Genomic DNA, 11,764 nt, shown 5'->3' with positions numbered 1-11,764 from the left:
ACGCGTTGGCCTTAGCTAGCAGTTTCAAATTTCCTTCAATGTCACCTGCTCTGGCCCCGGAAGACAATTGACTATGGTTGCTGGTGTCGCTAACTTCACATTTCTCAAAACAGAGTCGCCAATAACCAGAGTTTGATCCTCGGCGGGTGTGTCGTCGAGTGGAGAAAAACGGTTAGAAATGTGAACGGGTTGGCGGTGTACACGGGGCTTCTGTTTAGGGCTACGCTTCCTCCTCACAGTCACCCAGTCGGCCTGCTTTCCCGGCTGCTCAGGATCTGCCAGAGGGAAACTAACGGCGGCTAAGCTACCTTGGTCCGCACCGACTACAGGGGCCTGGCTAGCTGTAGAATTTTCCACGGTGCGGAGCCGAGTCTCCAATTCACCCAGCCTGGCCTCCAAAGCTACGAATAAGCTACACTTATTACAAGTACCATTACTGCTAAAGGAGGCCGAGGAATAACTAAACATTTCACACCCAGAGCAGAAAAGTGCAGGAGAGACAGGAGAAGCCGCCATGCTAAACCGGCTAAGAGCTAGTAGCTGCGCTAAGCTAGCAGATTCCTAAAGACACACAAAGTGAATAATGTGTAAATAATTTAGAGGTGATTCAGCAGAGGGAGTGCTTTAGTTAAGGCACGTGAAGATTACACTGTGAAACAAATCGTTATCTAGGTAACTAGATCAATCTAACTGCGCAGATTAAACAGCTAACAGATACAGCAAAACACCGCTGTGCTCCGGAACAGGAAGTGATACAATACCGCAGTGAGAGCCAACCACCAGTAGAGGCAAGCTCTTGCTTGCCTCTACTGGTGCAAGATTGAGCAAGATTGAGCAATCAGCAAAGTACCAGCAAAGTAACTAATTGTTACTTTTCTGAGTACTAAATCTTAAAAATAAGTTACTTTATTAATTACATTCAGCAGCTGCCGACAAAATGTCCACAGCTGCTAATGAAGTAACTGAATAAAGCATCTGTAAAATGTAACTGCATAAAGTAACTAATGAAGTAACATTACAAAACATCTCCAGTTCAGTCAGGTTTGTTGGTTTCCGAGCATGGACAGCCCGCTTAAAATCACACCACAGATTTTCAATAATATTCAGGTTTGGGGACTGTGATGGCCATTCCAGAACGTTGTACTTGTTCCTCTGCATGAATGTCTCAGTAGATTTTGAGTAGTGTTTAGGGTTGTTGTCTTGTTGAAAGATCCAGCCCCAGCACAACTTCAACTTTGTCACTGATTCATAAACATTGTTCTCAAGAATATGCTGACTGGAATCCATGTGACCCCCAACTTTAACAATATTCCCAGTACCTGCACTGGCCACACAGCCCCACAGGATGATGGAACCACCTCCAAATTTTACTGTAGGTAGGAAGTGTTTTTTCTTGGAATGCTGTGTGCTTTTTCTGCCCCTTGTTATGTCCAAATAACTCAATTGTAGTTTCATCAGTCCACAGCACCTTGTTATAAAATGAAGTTGGCTTGTCCAAATGTGCTTTAGCATACCTCAAGTGACTCTGTGGCGTGTACGCAGAAAAGGCTTCCTCTGCATTACAGCATCTCCTTGTGCAAAGTCCACTGTATAGTTAGACTGTATAGACTCTCTTACGGTAGCCAAATGCCTCGTCATCTAATTAGTGACGTGCATGAATGGATGAACAAGTTTCCCTCAACTATTTTCAATTTCATTTCATTTACTGTATATAGCGCCATATCACAAGAGTTGCCTCAAGGTCCTTCACACAGGTAAGGTCTAACCTTACCAACCCCCAGAGTAACAGTGGTTAGGAAAAACTCCCTCTGAGGAAGAAAGCTCAAGCAGACCAGACTCAAAGGGGTGACCCTCTGCTTGGGCCATGCTACAGACATAAATTACAGAACAATTCACAAAATGAATATACATGAAATGCTGTTGGCGCACAGGACAGGAGGGTCGCCAGCACAAATACAACTCCCATCTCTGGATGGAGCTGCACCTTAAACAGAGAAAAAACAGAATCAGGCATCAGAAAGACAAGAAATATGGTATAATTTGCCAGCATTAAACAACAAGAAAACAGAAGAAATACTAAGGTGATCGCCGGCCACTAGCCCTAAGCTTCACTAAAAGACCCAGAATTCAGGTAAAGTTGAGGCCGCGGCATACTCCGTTTCCTAATAAAATTAAAAGAGTAAAAAGCGTAAAACAAAACTATATCAGTATGCTAGCCATACGAAAGGGAAAATAAGTGCGTCTTAAGTCTGGACTTGAAAGTATCCACAGAATCTGACTGTTTAATTGATGCAGGGAGATCATTCCACAGAACAGGGGCACGATAAGAGAAAGCTCTGTGACCCGCAGACTTTTTATTCACCCTAGGGACACTAAGTAGTCCTGCACCCTGAGAACGAAAGCCCGGGCTGATACATAAGGTTTAATTAGGTCAGCTAGGTAGGGAGGTGCCAGTCCATGAACAATTTTATAGACTAGTAGCAGAACCTTAAAATCTGATCTCACTGGGACAGGAAGCCAGTGAAGGGATGCCAAAATGGGTGTAATGTTGTTGAAATTTCTGCTTCGTGTCAAAAGTCTGGCTGCAGCATTTTGAACCAAGTGGGGAGCCCTCATGCTAGACTGCAGTAAACCTGAAAATAGAACATTGCAGTAGTCCAATATAGAAGGGATAAATGCATGGATCAGGGTCTCAGCATCAGCCATAGACAGGATGGGACGAATCTTCGCTATATTTCGCAGGTGGAAGGAAGCAGTCCTCGTAATATTTCTAATGTGGAGGTCAAAGGACAATGTAGGATCAAAAATTACCCCAAGGTTCCTCACTTTGTCAGTGTGATGTATGACACACAAGCCTAGGCTAAGCGTTAACTGGTCAAATTGATGCCGATGTCTCACTGGACCAAGAACCATCATTTCAGTCTTATCAGAGTTTAAAAGTAGGAAGTATCTAGACATCCAACTTCTCACTGATGCAAGGCAATCTTCTAAGGATTTTATGTGAACAAGATTACCAGCAGTTATTGGCAAGTATAACTGAGTATCATCAGCATAGCCGTGAAAGGTAATCCCAAAACGCCGTAATATGTGCCCAAGGGTTGATATAAAGTGAGGAAAATAAGTATTTGAACACCCTGGAATTTTGCAAGCCTCCATGACCAGTAAAAAAATCAAGGACTGAGACGTCGCCCGGTATGGTGGAGCCGGGGCCCCACCCTGGAGCCAGGCCTGGGTTTGGGGCTCGCGCGCGAGCACCTGGTGATCGTGCCTTAGCCCATGGGGCCCGGCTGGGCTCAGCCCAAAAGAGCAATGTGGGCCCGCCCTCCTGTGGGTTCACCACCTGCAGAGGGGGCCTTGGGGGTCAGGTGCAGAGCGGATTGGGCGGCGGTTGAGGGCGGGTGGCCCGGCGGCCCAGTCCACGCTCACAGCCCCTGGCTGTTAGGACGTGGAATGTCACCTCACTGGGGGGGAAGGAGCCTGAGCTTGTGCAGGAGGTTGAGAGATACCGACTAGAGATAGTCGGGCTCACTTCCATGCACAGCTTGGGCTCTGGTACCCAACTCCTGGAGAGAGGCTGGACGCTTCATTTTTCTGGCGTTTCCCACAGGGAGAGGCGGAGAGCTGGGGTTGCATTGCTTATTGCTCCCCAGCTCAGTCGCCATGTGTTGGAGTTCATTCCAGTGAACGAGAGGGTCATGTCCCTACGCCTTTGGGTCGGGGACAGGTCTGTCATGTTGTCTCGGCCTACAGGCCGAGCGGCAGTGTAGAGTACTCGACCCTCCTGGAGTCCCTGGGAGGGGTACTAGATTGCGCTCCAACTGGGGACTCCATTGTTCTTCTGGGGGATTTCAACGCCCATGTGGGCGACAACAGTGAGACCTGGAGGGGGGTGATCGGGAAGCACGGCCTCCCCGATCTGAACCCGAGTGGTGTTCAGTTGTTGGACTTCTGTGCTAGTCATAGTTTGTCTATCACAAACACCATGTTCGAGCACAAGGGTGTCCATAAGTGCATGTGGCACCAGGACACCCTGAGCCGGAGGTCGATGATCGACTTTGTAGTCGTATCATCTGACCTTTGGCCACGGGTCTCGGACACTCGAGTGAAGAGAGGGGCAGAGTTGTCGACCGATCACCACCTGGTGGTGAGTTGGATCCGCTGGGAGGGGAGGAAGCCGGTCAGACCTGGCAGGCCCAAACGTATCGTGAGGGTGTGCTGGGAACGACTGGCGGAACCCTCTGTCAGCGAGGTCTTCAACTCCCACCTCCGGGAGAGCTTCTCCCAGATTCCGGGGGAGGTTGGAGACATGGAGTCTGAGTGGACCATGTTCTCCACCTCCATTGTCAATGCAGCCGCTCGTAGCTGTGGTCGCAAGGTCTCTGGTGGCTGTCGCGGCAGCAATCCCCGAACCCCGGTGGTGGACGCTGGAAGTAAGGGATTCCGTCAAGCTGAAGAAGGAGTCCTACTTATCTTTGTTGATAGGTGGGACCCCGGAGGCAGCTGACAGGTACCAGCAGCCCAAGCGTGCCGCAGCCCGTATGGTCGCAGAGGCAAAAACTCGGGTCTGGGAGGAGTTCGGGGAGGCCATGGAGGAGGACTGTCGGTCGGCCTCGAAGAGATTCTGGCAAACCGTCCGACGCCTCAGGAGGCAGAAGCAGCTTGCTGCACCTGGCTGCTGGTTCTGCCTCACTCCCCCTCCCTTCCTGTGTCTGTTGGAGCCTCCTGTGGAACTGATTGGATTCACCTGTTCACACTCATCAACCTCCTGTACAAATACCTCTTCTCGTCACGCTCTCAGACACCAGAAACTACAGTTGCTTCCAGGTTTCCACGGCCTCATCTCTGCAGCATTCTCTGTTCCATGTTTCAACATTGTAAACTTACTCTGTTTCGTGCGTCCTTAGAGCTCCTGGTTCTGTCAGTTTAATTGTGCCACCTGGTGCTGTTCTGAGTTGGTTCTGGATGAACTGTGTTTGGGTGTGACGTTCCTGTCTCCATACAAGCTGGATGACCATGAACTCTTGCTTGCCTCTACTGGTGGTTGGCTCTCACTGCGGTATTGTATCACTTCCTGTTCCGGAGCACAGCGGTGTTTTGCTGTATCTGTTAGCTGTTTAATCTGCGCAGTTAGATTGATCTAGTTACCTAGATAACGATTTGTTTCACAGTGTAATCTTCATGTGCCTTAACTAAAGCACTCCCTCTGCTGAATCACCTCTAAATTATTTACACATTATTCACTTTGTGTGTCTTTAGGAATCTGCTAGCTTAGCGCGGGCTACTAGCTCTTAGCCGGTTTAGCATGGCGGCTTCTCCTGTCTCTCCTGCACTTTTCTGCTCTGGGTGTGAAATGTTTAGTTATTCCTTGGCCTCCTTTAGCAGTAATGGTACTTGTAATAAGTGTAGCTTATTCGTAACTTTGGAGGCCAGGCTGGGCGAATTGGCGACTCGGCTCCGCACCATGGAAAATTCTACAGCTAGCCAGGCCCCTGTAGTCGGTGCGGACCAAGGTAGCTTAGCCGCCGTTAGTTTCCCTCTGGCAGATCCTGAGCAGCCGGGAAAGCAGGCCGACTGGTGACTGTGAGGAGGAAGCGTAGCCCTAAACAGAAGCCCCGTGTACACCGCCAACCCGTTCACATTTCTAACCGTTTTTCTCCACTCGATGACACACCCGCCGAGGATCAAACTCTGGTTATTGGCGACTCTGTTTTGAGAAATGTGAAGTTAGCGACACCAGCAACCATAGTCAATTGTCTTCCGGGGGCCGAGCAGGCGACATTGAAGGAAATTTGAAACTGCTGGCTAAGGCTAAGCATAAATTTGGTAAGATTGTAATTCACGTCGGCAGTAATGACACCCGGTTACGCCAATCGGAGGTCACTAAAATTAACATTGAATCGGTGTGTAACTTTGCAAAAACAATGTCGGACTCTGTAGTTTTCTCTGGGCCCCCTCCCCAATCGGACCGGGAGTGACATGTTTAGCCGCATGTTCTCCTTGAATTGCTGGCTGTCTGAGTGGTGTCCAAAAAAATGAGGTGGGCTTCATAGAATTGGCAAAGCTTCTGGGAAAACCCTGGTCTTGTTAGAGAGACGGCATCCATCCCACTTTGGATGGAGCAGCTCTCATTTCTAGAAATCTGGCCAATTTTCTTAAATCCTCCAAACCGTGACTATCCAGGGTTGGGACCAGGAAGCAGAGTTGTAGTCTTACACACCTCTCTGCAGCTTCTCTCCCCCTGCCATCCCCTCATTACCCCATCCCCGTAGAGACGGTGCCTGCTCCCAGACCACCAATAACCAGCAAAAATCTATTTAAGCATAAAAATTCAAAAGAAAAAATAATATAGCACCTTCAACTGCACCACAGACTAAAACAGTTAATGTGGTCTATTAAACATTAGGTCTCTCTCTTCTAAGTCCCTGTTAGTAAATGATATAATAATTGATCAACATATTGATTTATTCTGCCTTACAGAAAACCTGGTTACAGCAGGATGAATATGTTAGTTTAAATGAGTCAACATCCCCGAGTCACACTAACTGCCAGAATGCTCGTAGCACGGGCCGAGGCGGAGGATTAGCAGCAATCTTCCATTCCAGCTTATTAATTAATCAAAATCCAGACAGAGCTTTAATTCATTTGAAAGCTTGACTCTTAGTCTTGTCCATCCAAATTGGAAGTCCCAAAAACCAGTTTTATTTGTTATTATCTATTGTCCACCTGGTCGTTACTGTGAGTTTCTCTGGTGAATTTCAGACCTTTTGTCTGACTTAGTGCTTAGCTCAGATAAGATCATTATAGTGGGCGATTTTAACATCCACACAGATGCTGAGAATGACAGCCTCAACACTGCATTTAATCTATATTAGACTCAATTGGCTTTGCTCAAATGTAAATGAGTCCACCCACCACTTTAATCATAGCTTAGATCTTGTTCTGACTTATGGTATGAAATTGAAGACTTAACAGTATTCCCTGAAAACTCCCTTCTGTCTGATCATTTCTTAATAACATTACATTTACTCTGATGGACTACCCAGCAGTGGGGAATAAGTTTCATTACACTAGAAGTCTTTCAGAAAGTGCTGTAACTAGGTTTTAAGGATATGATTCCTCTTTATGTTCTCTAATGCCATATACCAACACAGTGCAGAGTAGCTACCTAAACTCTGTAAGTGAGATAGCGTATCTCGTCAATAGTTTTACATCCTCATTGAAGACAACTTTGGATGCTGTAGCTCCTCTGAAAAAGAGAGCTTTAAATCAGAAGTGCCTGACTCTGTGGTATAACTCACAAACTCGCAGCTTAAGCAGATAACCCGTAAGTTGGAGAGGAAATGGTGTCTCACTAATTTAGAAGATCTTCCACTTAGCCTGGAAAAAGAGTCTGTTGCTCTATAAAAAAGCCCCCATAAAGCTAGGACATCTTACTACTCATCACTAATTGAAGAAAATAAGAACAACCCCAGGTTTCTTTTCAGCACTGTAGCCAGGCTGACAAAGAGTCAGAGCTATTGAGCTGAGTATTCCTTTAACTTTAACTAGTAAGGACTTCATGACTTTCTTTGCTAATAAAATTTTAACTATTAGAGAAAACAATTACTCATAACCATCCCAAAGACGTATCGTTATCTTTAGCTGCTTTCAGTGATGCCGGTATTTGGTTAGACTCTTTCTCTCAGATTGTTCTGTCTGAGTTATTTTCATTAGTTACTTCATCCAAACCATCAACATGTCTATTAGACCCCATTCCTACCAGGCTGCTCAAGGAAGCCCTACCATTATTAATGCTTCGATCTTAAATATGATCAATCTATCTTTATTAGTTGGCTATGTACCACAGGCTTTTAAGGTGGCAGTAATTAAACCATTACTTAAAAAGACATCACTTGACCCAGCTATCTTAGCTAATTATGGCTAGTTTCTGGTAATCATTGCGAGTCTATTCAATTTTTTTGTTTACACATCCACTCCACTGATTGTTTTAGGGCACTCCTGGTTAATCTTACACAATCCAGACGTTGATTGGCCAACCAGGTCCATTTCCCGGTGGAGCGAAGCTTGACACCTCCGTTGTCTCAGTTCGTCAGTTCCACCCACCCAGAATTCCAGGGAGTCTATTATTCCCCCCATAGACCTCTCTATAGTTCCTTAAGAGTACCTTGACCTCCAAGAAGTCTTTAGTAAGAGCCGTGCGCTATCATTGCCTCCTCATTGACCGTATGACTGCTCCATCAATTTGCTTCCTGGCGCAGAGCTTCCTTCCAGCCGCCTGTACAATCTGTTGTGCCCGGCGAGGCAATCAATGGAGCAGTATATTCAAGACTCCCTGACAGCAGGTCTTCTTCATCCCTCCTCCTCACCCTTAGGGGCAGGCTTCTTTTTTTGGGGAAGGAAGGATGGACCCTCCGTCCCTGCATTGATTTCCGTGGGTTAAATGCCATAACAGTTGTAACCGGCCATAACAGTTCGTAACCGGTATCCTTTGCCTCTATTTGACTCCACCTTTGACTCTCTGCAGGGAGCACCCATCTTTTCCAAACTAGATATTAGAAGTGCTTACCACCTAGTCCGTATCAAAGAGGGAGATGAGTGGAAGACTGCGTTTAACATGCCCTTGGGGCATTTTGAATATCTTGTTTTGCCCTTCGGTCTCACTAATGCTCCCACCGTCTTTCAAGCTTTGGTTAACGATGTCCTCCGTGATTTTCTTAATCATTTTGTTTTTGTCTAATTAGAAGACATTCTCATCTTTTCTAAGAACCTGCCATCATCAAAGCCAAGAAATGTGCCTTCCATCAGACCTCCGTGTCCTTCCTAGGGTTCATATTTGAACACAATCAGATTAGACCAGATCCAGCCAAAGTCTCTACCATAGTGAAGTGGCCAACTCCCTCCAATCACAAACAACTTCAACAGTTCCTAGGATTGCTAATTTTTACTGTCGATTCATACGTAACTTTAGTCAAGTAGCTGCCCCTCTCCACAAACTCACTTCTTCCAATTCCAGTTTTCACTGGTCCACTGAAGCCGAACGAAGCCTTTCAGTCCCTTAAACATAGGTTTACCACCACTCCTGTCCGCCATTCAACCCGATCCGGACTGCCAGTTCGTCGTGGAGGTCGACGTCTCTGACATCGGGATCAGGGCCGTTCTACTCCCAGCGAGGCTGAGGGCGACGTTCTATTGCACCCTTGTGCTTTTTTCCCGGCGGCTCTCTCCCACTGAGTGCAACTACGATGTTGGTGACTGGGAACTCTTGGCCGTGAAGGAGGTGCTGGAGGAGTGGAGACACTGGCTGGAAGGTACGTCAGTTCCATTTGTTGTTGGGACTGATCATAAAAACCTGGCTTACATTCAAAACGCTAAAAGACTCAATCACAGATACGCCAGGTGGTCTTTTTTTTGGCCGATTTAACTTCACCCTCACCTACAGACCTGGTTCCAAAAATGTAAAACCCGATGCCTTGTCTCGCCAGTTTGCTCCGGAGAACTACCCCCCTAAACCAGGCTGCATCCTTCCCAGCCACATGCTTGTAGGCGCCCTCACCTGGTAGGCCCAAAGAACTCATCCTGACCCTGGAGGGGGACCTCCTGGCCACCTATTTGTGCCCCCTCAGCCGGATCTGATGTCCTACAGTTTGTTCATTCCTCCAAATTCTCCTGTCATCCATAGAACCGTACACCTTGTTCAGCAGCCATCTCTCCAAGCAGACACCCATGAGTTTGTCAACACCTGCACCATCTGCACCCGAAATAAATCTTCTCACCAACAGCCATCTGGTCTTCTTCGTCCGCTTCCCACACCTGGTCGACCACGGTCCCACATCTGCCTGGATTTTGTCACCGGATTGCCTCCCTCAAGCGTAAATACAGTCATCCTCACCGTCCTGGACTGGTTTTCAAAGGCAGCACACTTCCTGGCCCTGCCCAAATTACCCTTGGCGCTGGAGACTGCAAACCTCCTGGTCCACCATGTGTTCCGGCTGCATGGCATTCCCCTGTACATCGTGTCGGACTGAGGACCCCAGTTTACATCTCAGGTCTGGAAGGCCTTCTGTGCTGCCTTGGGGGCTTCGGTCAGTCTCTCGTCTGGATCCCACCCACAGACCAATGGGCAGGCGGAGCGGCCCAACCATGAATTGGAAGCCGCCCTTTGCTATGTCACGTCCTCCCACCCATCTTCCTGGAGTACTCACCTGCCATGGGTGGAATATGCACATAATTCTCAGGTAAGCTCGGCCACCGGCCTGTCACCCTTTGAGTGCTCCGTGGGTTATCAAACGCCTCTGTTCCCGCTCAGGAATTGAACCTCCACTACCAGTCCGGCCAAGAGGTCTGGTTGTCCGCCAGGGATGTGCCTCTTAAGGCGACCACCAAGAAGCTAGCTCCTCGGTACCTGGATCTGTTTATCGATAAGGTGGTCAACCCTGCAGCTGTCAGGCCCAAATTGCCTCGGACCCTCAGGATCCATCCTGTCTTCCACATGTCTTGTCTGAAACCAGTCTGTTCCAGCACCTTGTGCCCACCTGCCATTCCCCCACCTTCTACCCGGACTGTGGATGGCCATCCTGCCTGGACGGTGAGCTGCATCTTTGACGTTCGTCGCCGGGGCTGGGGTATCCAGTATCTGGTGGACTGGGAGGGGTATGGACCTGAGGAGCATTCCTGGGTCTCACAGGGCCTTATTTTGGACCCCTCCCTCATCTCTGACTTCTATCGGGCTCATCCGGGTCGGCCTGGTAGGTTGCCTGGTGGGTTCCCATTAAAAGGGGGGGGGGGTCCTGTTATGCTGCCTTTGTTGTCTGCACCTGGCTGCTGGTTCTGCCTCACTCCCCCTCCCTTCCTGTGTCTGCTGGAGCCACCTGTGGAACTGATTGGATTCACCTGTTCACACTCATCAACCTCCTGTACAAATACCTCTTCTTGTCATGCTCTCAGATGCCGGAAACTACAGTTGCTTCCAGGTTTCCTTGGCCTCATCTCTGCAGCATTCTCTGTTCCATGTTTCACCGTTGTAAACGTACTCTGTACTCTGTAACATTGTGTCATTGAAACAAGAAGCTTCTTTCACCTTCAGACTAGGCAGGTCTAATTTTTTTACAATCCTAGTCCTCTTTGCTGTTATATTTTGGCTCCTGTCCGTTCTGCACCTTTCAGTCCAGCCGGTTACATTGCAATAGGGTGGATTTTTTTTGGGGGGGGGGGGGGGGGTTGACCACAAATGTAGAGTTGATTTTAAAGAAAAGGGTTGGGTTGACCCATAGCCAGGTGTGACTTTATTCCTTGAGGTTCGAGTCGACTATGAAAAAAAAAAAACCCTGAGAGGTTTAAGAAAACCTAATGTTGAACTGGTCTGACAGTGCTGTCTGTTTACTGTCAAACTTCTCTCATTTACTTTGAATTAACTTCTTCAATTGGAGTGATGACTGTTCTAAGCATGTCATGAACTTTATTTATATTTATGATAATATCTTGATTTTTGTTTGCAAGCTGTCAAGCTTCCTACTGGTGTGTAGTTTTCTGGGTGACGTCAGCCACGACACATACGTGCCAGAAGAAAAATGAACTAGTGACATTCGTCACAAAATGCCCGGCGCGCAGTACTATTTTACATGTAAAGTGTAGTAATATGTACATGTGTGGGGTAGGTATTTGGTTGAACCCTCATGTGTTTGATGTAAACTGGGATACACAGTGGAAAAATTAGAGATTGACATTATATTTATTTAGAGGATGTGGCCAACAGTGACCATAAAAA

The sequence above is a fragment of the Thalassophryne amazonica genome, chromosome 2 (assembly GCF_902500255.1).
Source record: "Thalassophryne amazonica chromosome 2, fThaAma1.1, whole genome shotgun sequence".
NCBI classification, from domain to species: domain Eukaryota; kingdom Metazoa; phylum Chordata; class Actinopteri; order Batrachoidiformes; family Batrachoididae; genus Thalassophryne; species Thalassophryne amazonica.
The sequence above is the reverse complement of the archived record's forward strand: the minus strand, read 5'-3'. Positions refer to the sequence as shown.